This window comes from Canis aureus, chromosome 29, assembly GCF_053574225.1.
Source record: "Canis aureus isolate CA01 chromosome 29, VMU_Caureus_v.1.0, whole genome shotgun sequence".
Taxonomy (NCBI): Eukaryota; Metazoa; Chordata; class Mammalia; order Carnivora; family Canidae; genus Canis; species Canis aureus.
This window is the reverse complement of record NC_135639.1, coordinates 23,379,721-23,386,544: the sequence shown is the minus strand read 5'-3', so window position 1 is coordinate 23,386,544 and position 6,824 is coordinate 23,379,721. Positions and strand designations below refer to the sequence as shown.

Sequence of the window (6,824 nt, the reverse complement as noted above, 5' to 3'; positions counted from 1 at the left end):
ACTGCAGAAAAAAGAAATAAACGGTAGTACACAGAGTTCCTGCCTTTTTTCTTATTGCAGCCATGGGGATAAAGATCAAAGTCTTTATCTGTGATTATCCATCAGACAAATGCAATAAAATACCCAATTTGCAGTCAAGGCTAACTGTGTGCTGTCTTTCAGAACATGTTCATCCTCTAATCTTCTTGAAATTCTTTCCTCCCGGAGGCCCCACAGGGCCTGTGAGGAGGCATTCCTGACACCAGCTGTTCCAGAATCTATAGATTGTTATTATAGAATAGGATCCCTTGGGGCAGGAACCTGGACATTCTCAGGAGCACTGGCATTTATGGAACCCCTAAGCTGTGGTGGCATGGATTCTTATGGAAAACAGGAACCAGAAGTTAACACATTGTGTTCAGCCCCAACTTTAGCTTGCTCTAAAGTTGGGGCTTAAGGATTAGAGGTCATAGATATATGAATCAGTTAATCAGTGTAGGTCAGGAGAAAGGAAAGTAGATTGCAGGATTGACACAGTGCCAGAACAGTCCACCTTGCATCTAAGGACCATGACCCCCCTCCCTCTTTGTGATGTGCACTCCAAATGGTTCTTTCTTTTGTGTACCACCTCAGGAGTAAATGGGAAACAGAATGGCATGCGTAGAAAATGATGGGCCACAAGGTGAAGAAGAAAATGTGATACTTTCCAATGTTGGATGTTAAAGGGATAGAAAATGTTTTTGTTGTGTGTCTACGAGGCTACAGGAAAAGCAAAGGTTAAAAGTGTTTTTTGTTGGAGAGGAATCTGTTTTCAGTTCTCTTTCACCCCTTTATGTTTTCCTCTTCACTTGATATAGCTATATAGCATATGGGGGCTTCTGGGGTGATTGTTGAGCCTGGGAAGAACCTGACATCTGTGAGGCATTAATAGAAAGGCAGATTGGGCCACTATCTGAAACTCACATGGTGTAAGATCAGCTTCCTCTTGATCGCCTAGATCTTTTCCCTCTTGGCTTTTTGGGCCTCTGACTCTCAGGAAGAGAGAGTACACCTTGCTTCCTTTAATAAGCAAATCAAGCAGTTTGCTTTGGGGGAGCCAGCAGCCAAACCAAAGAGTTTGCTTTGGAGCAGCCAGCAAATCTGCTGTCTTAGTTACAGATTTTTTGCCTGCCATGGTCACTAATATCTGGTCTGTACTCAAGTCTAGGTTGAGGAGGGAGGTGAGAAGGTTGTCTGAGTTCTCTGACCAGCTTTGCCAGGAGTAAATCTCCATTGGATTTTTCATGTTGTCCTTCAAATGATGATAACAGAGGGGAACACTGGGTAATTCAACCACACCCTAACTTCTATGACTCTTAATTAGGATCATGATGTGTTATGCCTGGGATGAAGGTCCTAGTTTTAACATTTTCCCAATGGATAAAGTGAAGTCAATCATTTTTTTATTGTGGTGAAATATATGTAACATAAAATGTATCATTTTAACCATCTTTAAGTATATAGTTCAGTGACATGAAATAAATTTACAGGGACTTTGTGCGGCGAAGGAACCCATTGAGGGTTCGGTCTCAGTTTTCGGAGATGCCGCCCAAGGGAAAGAGCGGTTCCAGGAAAGGGGGGAAAGGGGGAGCCACCTCTGGGAGTGAAAGTTCTGACAAGAAGGTCCAGGGTCCCAAAGGTGGTGGTAATACAATAAAAGTTGGACACATTCTGTGTGAAAAACGTGGGAAAATCATGGAAGCCATGGAAAAGTTAAAGTCTGGAATGAGATTCAATGAAGTGGCCACACAGTATAGTGAAGATAAAGCCAGGCAAGGGGGCGACTTGGGTTGGATGACCAGAGGTTCCATGGTGGGACCATTTCAAGAAGCAGCATTTGCCTTGCCTGTAAGTGGTCCAGATAAGCCTGTGTTTACCGACCCTCCAATCAGGACAAAATTTGGATATCATATTATTATGGTTGAAGGGAGAAAATAAAACGGTATGAAAGACTGAAAAAAAAAGAAATAAATTTACATGTGTAACCATCACGACCATCTATCTACAGAACATTTTTATCTTTTTAAACTTAGACTCTATATTCATTGAACATTAAGTCCATATTTCCCCCTCCTCTCAGTGCCTGGCAACCATCATATTTTTCTCCCTGCTTCTATGAATTTGACCACCCTCGTGTGAATGGGATCATATAGCATTTACCCTTCTGTGACGGATTTATTTCACTTGGCATAATGCCGTGGCATGTATCAGAATTTTCTTCCTTTTTAAGGTTAAGTAATATTCTATTGATGTATGTACCGCATATTGTTTACCCATTCATTCATCAATGGATAAAGAAAGTGAAATTACTCTTGAATGCTCACATTTCCTTTTGGTCCAAGATACTATTTATATTTGTGATCTCAATATCACTGACATTAACAGCATCATCTCTCATTCTCAAAATTATCCTGCTTTGAACAATGAGTTGAATGATTATCCCCTAAGGACAGCTCTTCTAGAATTTTTGTGTTTCCTGTAACTGTTCTTATGTTCAGTGCAAGTTTAGAACTCTTCTGTAAAAGATTCTCTTTCACTAAACTTAACACTAACTAATACACTAAGCATACACCATGTAAGTGCAAGTAGGGATGTTGGAGGGTGATGTTTTCCCAAATGAAGTAAACAGAAACAATTGGTGAATTTTCAGGCAGCTAGATAAATATGTTACAGACATCATAACAGGAAACTAGACTATCCCAGGTCTGTTTGAATAGAAGAACATGCCTAACATGTCTTAGAGGCAGCCAGAAAAAAAAAGTGCCTGTCACAAGTGCCTCTGTAATTGCTGGAGGAAAGCAATGGAGGTCCAGAAAGAGAATGTGCATGTCTTTTTTTTCTCACTGGTGTGAAGCATCATTCAAAAGCTGGTAAGGGGAAAAAAGGGGTGTGATTTTGACTCACAGAAATTCTCCCAAAGAGAATTTGCATCTTTTGTTGACTGTGTAAATAGGAGAAGTTCCCTCTGATTGTATAGCTGCAGAGAATTTATTTCAATGCAACTGATGAGATGCGATATAGGAAATGTATGAGCCAAAGAAGCACCTCAGGAGTTGGTGGGGATCTTTTGAACTTTCAGAATGAAGACCTGAATTAGAATCTTCATTCTGCCCTGGACAACCTCTCTAGGATTAACATTTCATCTGAGCAGAAAGCTTGTCTGGATTGTTTGCTGCCATATCTGTTGCACATAGATGATGACTGGCCTATGGTAGACGCTCTAATAAATATCAGAGAAGTGAATGAGTAAATGACCAACTTTGTGTCTGTCAGTTATTCAAGAATCCAGTTGTTCCCTATGTAAAATAGAGATAATTCCACTTCTCTGTCTTTATTTTAGGATTAGGTTGTTTAATTTATAGTTTGTCTTCTTAGGAAAGACCATTGACTTTCCCCTATAGGAAGCACGGAACAAAGTTACTCCAGACAAGAAGTACTTTGTAACTTCCATGAAATTTTATAATTAAAACAATGCCAGACTCCTTCTGGTCTACTTATCGTTTTAGAAAAATATCATAGTTGGGATCCCTGGGTGGCGCAGCGGTTTGGCGCCTGCCTTTGGCCCAGGGCTCGATCCTGGAGACCCGGGATCAAATCCCATGTCGGGCTCCTGGTGCATGGAGCCTGCTTCTCCCTCTGCCTGTGTCTCTGCCTCTGTGTGTGTGTGTATGACTATCATAAATAAATAAATAAATAAATAAAAGAAAAATATCATAGCTGAAACAGTAGGCTGTACATGGACTTAAAGAATCAAATAGTTTCACAAATTGTGACAGAAATACTAACTGTTCATCAAAATTTGTTTCCTATTTCTCCTTGATACACAGCTAGGCTTCAACCTCTGAGGCAATTAGAAATGGCCATGTGACTGAATTCTATCACTCCAGTTGGGACAGAAATGATATGACTCTCTCACACTTGCCATGTTCCTTCAGAACTTCCCATAGGTGTTCCTCTATGCTCCTTGACTGACTCAGAGAGTGATAAACATTGCTGAGAGATCAAGTTGAAGAATGTAGTGTTTCTTCCTGATTGAATACACAGAAGAGTCATTACCAACATACGAGGAAAAAAAATCTCTAAGTAAAGCTTATATTGTTAGTTCTTTTAAAAAAATTGTCTGTAGACTAAGATAATAATGTACTTATTTCATCACTATCCTGACTATCCCTGCCCCAACATCCTTCTGACATAGTTGTAAAGTGAAAATCGGTCAATGTTTATTATTTAAATTATTCTTACCATGTTAACACTGCTCATAAATGAGACATGTAGTATTTGATATGGCTGGTTTCCTTTCCTGTATAAGAGGAAATCAGTGATCCAATCCCAAATTCTTTACTAGCTGAGCTAATTGTTTCTCAATACCTGCAATGAAATTAAATTTTTATGAATTTAATTTTCTTAGAGAAATATCTCCTTTCCAGCCATTTCCATTCTAAAAAAAAATAGCTAAATCTAGTGAACAAATGTCATTGTGCAAACCCCTTAAGACATTATAGGGAAATGTTTTACCTCTTTTGCTGACTCTTCTATTTCCTGCATTACATTTGGTCTTTCTCAGTTTTCTCCCTCAGATTAGTATAAGATTTTTCCAGTAACTTCCTGACAGAGTGTATAGCAGGTAACTTTTTTTTTATTTTTTGGCACAACTGAAAGTATCTTGACGATCTGAATATACAGTTCTTTTGGAAAAAAAATTCTCAGAATTTTGAAGACATTTTTCTATCCCATTTTAACAGCTGAAGTTGCTAATTTGGGAGAAATTCCAAGCCATTATTATTCATAATTTTTATGTAAATATTTTTTCTCCTTATCTGGAAGCTTCTAGAACTTTGTTTTTATCACTCATGTTTTCAAATTCTCAGTAATGTTCTTTGGTGTCTTTTTTTCTAGATATTCATGCCTCTCGGTTCTAGAAAAAAAAGTTTACATTTTTGATGATATCATCCCTCTATTTTCTTCTCTCTCTTTTTTCTGGACTACTTTTTATTCAGACATTGCAGTTTCTGAATCATTTACCTTCTATTCTTTGTCACTTTTCTTCTGCTTTGCTCTCCTTAATTAAGGTTATTTCCTTACTTTATGTTCTAAATGTTCTATTTTTTTTCTATCATTAAGATCTCATGTACATCCTATGCATGTTCCTTTAGGTAGCTTTCTGTTCTTGTTGCACAGATGCAATATAGCTACTTAATCTTTTTGAGAATATTAATAAAGAAACTATGGACAGTAATACACTAAAGAAACTAAAATGGAGAAGAGTTACTTGTTCATTTAGCTTTGGTATCTGTTTTCCATAGCCAATGCTTGTTTCAAATGTCTAGTAAGCCTTGTCTTTGCTTGAATAGAGTTGATCAGAAACCCTGTGTATTTGATTGGAGCTATTCAGTATGATCCTAACTCTAGCATATCTGAATTGGCTGTTTTTTTGATAATCATTAATGTCAGTATTTTTCAGTCTTTTAGCTCCAGTTGGTCAGATCCCCAAGAATTGCTTCAGTGTTCCCATTTGGTGGGTATAAACTGGCTGCTACTTTTCTGGGAATCATATAGGAGAAGACTGGAAAAGACATTCAACATTTACTGTGAAACTTTCACTTATTTTCTCTCTCTCCCTCTTTTAAAATTTTCCCAGAAATGAATTTTTTCATTCAAATGTGTCTGGAAAAAAAAAACAAAAAAACAAAAAAAAAAAAACGTGTCTGGAATCCCAAATGAAAACACTACCTACTTCTCCCGCTGTAGAAAATAGACTTCTAGCCATCAACTCATCAGCATGTCACTACACATTATGAGGTAGATTATCTATGGATTTTACTCTTTCCTAATGAGATCTTCAGACAAGACACTTATTCCCATGCTAAACCCCACCTCTAAGTTATTTGTTTTCCCCAAGTCCTACGTCTTTTAGGGGTTTATACATAAGGCTTCTTCTTGGTTTTCTCACTTTAAGCACAGAATTCAGATTTCTGGGATCTGCTAAGTCAGTTTTCACTTTTCCATTTGTTTCCAGGTTCTGAAATCTTTTTATTGTCTTATCCCCCATTGTTTTATTCCATAGTATTTCATGCTTTAAAACATTTCTGTCATCTTTATGTGGCTTAGGGAATGGATTAAATAGAAATATATGTATTCACTCTGCCATCTCTAACAATAAGGTGCATGCAATTTAATTTTTTATTAGTAACACACTGAATCATAGACTTATAATACAAAAATATTCCTTGAATTATATGAGCTCTAACTTAAACCAGTGCAGAAAACTCTGTCCTTTCTGACAGCCAAGTTATTCATGAGAAAGTAAGTGCATAAATATTTAGAGGACTGTATAAAGTCATTCAGAATTTATCCAACAAATATTTAATAACTATGACAAATCAGGTACTGGGAATGAAACAGTGAGCAACACATAGTGCTATCTTCAGGAATTGCCCATATGGACAAGAAATTAAAAAAAAAGTATGAATAGAATATTTAAAAGAGTTTCAATAATGTTGACAGCAGGTAAATCTAGAAGTGGATTATTTACCATTATCTGAATGATAAGAATTTGAAGCATTTTAATAGTTAATATTTCCAAGAGATGTAAAGAGAATGTTCCAGCCAGAAAAAATAGTAATTAATGAAAACTTAAAGATATAAGAGATCTGATAAATGTAGGGAACTACATATAATGCTAGAAGGAGATGATAAGAAGAGACAGGTTTCATATGCGCCAGATTATAAGAGATTATATATCACATGTTATATTGCTTAAATATTAACCTATGGGCAATTGTCAACTATACAAAAGTCTTAGATGG

At 36.9% G+C, this 6,824-nt stretch overlaps 1 pseudogene; it reads left to right on the top strand.

The window, feature by feature from the left end:
* Positions 1-1,512: 1,512 nt before the first annotated feature.
* On the top strand, positions 1,513-1,956 carry LOC144300803 (peptidyl-prolyl cis-trans isomerase NIMA-interacting 4 pseudogene; annotated as a pseudogene).
* Positions 1,957-6,824: the final 4,868 nt, after the last annotated feature.